Source organism: Scatophagus argus, chromosome 16 (assembly GCF_020382885.2).
Source record: "Scatophagus argus isolate fScaArg1 chromosome 16, fScaArg1.pri, whole genome shotgun sequence".
Lineage (NCBI taxonomy): Eukaryota > Metazoa > Chordata > Actinopteri > Scatophagidae > Scatophagus > Scatophagus argus.
In genome coordinates, this window is record NC_058508.1 from 3,254,143 (window position 1) to 3,257,310 (window position 3,168).

The following is a 3,168-nucleotide window of genomic DNA, read 5'->3' on the forward strand; positions in this document are numbered from 1 at the left end:
CACACACATACACACTCACAAAGGGATTCTCTATCTCTCTTCATTGCTCATTATCTCTCTCTCTTAAATCTATGTAGTGGCAAACACACACACACACACACACAAGTACACAGAGGTTCTGGCAGATGCATAAATACTCTCTCTCCTCTATCTCTCTCTCTCTCACACACACACACACACACACACACACACACACACCTCAGGATGCCGTTCATCACTGTGGCAACAGCAGCAGGCTGAGAGACTGACCTTTCACCCCTCGTAAGGTCAGGTCCCAGGGGTCAGCGTGGCAACGATCCCTGTTGTTTGAAAAGGAAGGCATGTGGGCATCTGGCTTGAAACAAGGAAGGTCTGTCTGCTTTGTTTTTGTGTATATATATGATATACATGTACTGTAATATACACAGTATATACATTTGATTTGTTTGTCCACCAGGCCATTTCACTCATTAGCAGCCTCAGGTGGAAAAGAAGTGACAACATTGAAGGGCATACAGAATGCTAAAGTTTACCTAGGTGTTTTGTGATGTTTTATTTTGCAAATGGAAACCTCACTGGACAAAAGGCTGTGCTCCCAGCTGGAGGAGAGGTGACGCTCACTGTGATGGAGCAGGAGGTGAGGAGGATGTCTGAGTGTGAACGCCAGGAAAGCAGCAGGGCCTGACGGCATTAGCGGTCGAGTCCTCAAAGCCTGCGCTGAACAGCTCACACCGGTGTTTACAACGATATTCAACCTCTCCCTCTCACAGTGTGTGATTCCCACCTGCTTTAAGAAGTCTGTTGTAGTCCCCGTCCCAAAGACAGCCCAGCCCAGTAACCCCAGTGACTATCGCCCCATAGCCCTCACATCTGTGGTGATGAAATGTTTTGAGAAGCTGGTCAAAACATTCATCACCTCCTCTCTGCCCCCCACCCTGGACCCCCTTCAGTTTGTATACCGCCCAGACAGAACCACCAACGACGCCATAACCTTCCTGCTGCACAAGACACTTTCTCACGTAGACACTAGGATGGAGAACTATGTGAGAGTGCTGTTTGTGGACTACAGCTCAGCATTCAATACCATAGTCCCCTCCAGGCTGCTCAGTAAGCTGTGTGATCTTGGACTGAACTCCTCCCTGTGCAGGTGGATCCACAGCTTCCTAACCGGCAGACAAAAGGTGGTACGTGTGGGCACCCATACCTCCCCCAAAAAAACAACAGATCCTACACTTCCCATAATGCAACTCAGTAGCTTCTTTCTTCTGTTTAATGTTACCTCAGTTCCATTCCAGCTTATGACCACTAGATGCTAGTGCTAGAAAACCATAGTGAAGTGAATTGAAAACCCTGTAGAAACTATCCAGAAGTACAGAAGTCAGCACATTTCTTCAACAAGAAATGTTTAAAATTGTTCTAACATGGGTGGTCATTATTAAAAATCATTGGTGAACTGGAAAGAAAGCTTACTAGCTGTTTTTTACCTTTATTTAGGGAGGAGCACAGTGCTGTATTTTTCAACAAGGTCATATAGTCACATTCACAAGCCATGTAACTGGTTTAGCTCCAAAGGTAGAGAAGCAGGTAGGCTTTCCAGTCACTTGATTTGTGCCAAATGAAATGAGTTGATGGATTCATTAAAAGCCTGTCTTCTTCTATGGTCATCTGCACCAAAGTCAGACATCCAACTTTTTATCAGATCGGCTGGACACTGAGGGTTGCTCTTGTTGCGCTTTAATCATCCTATGAGTTGGAAGCTTGTTGTTCTGTGCAGTCAACACTCGACTGTGTAGTCAAAACCCACGTGTTGCTTTTTTTTTTTTCTCAACATGCAAGCACTTCATCTCTTACCAATGAGATGAGTAAAACTATGGAGGCACAGGACCTAAGTCAGTTGTCCTTATGGAAGAAATTTTGAATCTCAGTGACACATGGTTTAACATGGTTAAAAGTGCTCCTGCCTTCACAATAAAAGCCCCAGTTTCTTTTTTTCTTTTTTTTTTTTGTTTCGCTTATTGGACTGACAGCACTGCTTCACCCCTTACTGCTCCAGCATCCTATGTGTCCTGCCAGCTGTCCATCACATGAGTTCCCATCGATGACCCTTTCCCATAACCCCTTCCTCCTACACACACACACACACACACACACAGAGAGAGAGAGAGAGAGAGAGAGAGAAGGACTGAGGGAGAGAGGGAATGATGGAAAGAGAGAGAGAGACTCTTTTACCATAATGGTGTCAGTGTTAGAAGTATCAATCAAAACGACAGAAAGACAGACAAGAATTACACAAATAACCACACACATACACACACACACACACACACACAGCTACACATTCTGTCTCTGTCTCTCTCTGTCATGCACCCATGCAGACATATAATCACTCCCACCACCACCAAATGCACAAAACACACACATATTCTCTCCTGGTCCCTTTCTCTAACACACACACACACACACACACACAGAAGCAGCCAGTGTGAGTATGAGTGATGGTTGCAGCTCGTGTCTATCCATTACAGCGGTCTGGCTGCAGACAGGTGAGCAGGCTGATACATGAGCAGGGCTTTATCTGCACTCACCGACTCTCTGCACCGTTTCATTCAGCAGCTCACAGAGTTAACAGCCTCAACACCCCCCCCGACACACACACACACACACACACACACACACACCCCAACACCATCTTCATCTTCACAAAGAAAGGAGTTTTTTTTAAAAAAAAAAATGCAGGTACAATTTAAATATAATTTCATTATCAGAATTTCATATTAATGGTGTCTGAGGGAGAAGCATGAGGGGGGTTGTTATCTGAACTCCACACTGGCCTGATCACTCACTGTTTTCTTTAATTGGTAATCATACACAAACGGCAGGTGAAGAGCTTGTTTCTCAAAAATTTGTTTACGTGTGCAGTTTGAGAAAAAGAAATTAATCACTTTAAGCTCATAATTCAAGTCAAAGTATAGAGTGCTTTCAAATACAGCGCTTGAAGGCAGGATGAAAAAGTAGTTAAATTTGTTGTGCGTCATCTTTTTAAATGATCTATATGTCATAATGTAACAAGACTTTTAATCATTTTTAATGAACTAGCTTTACTTTATATCACTATGGCAAAAAAAACTGCCTGCCTCTGCCATCATTGAGCATGTTAGTGGGATGATTAAACAATTGGGAAGGTTACTT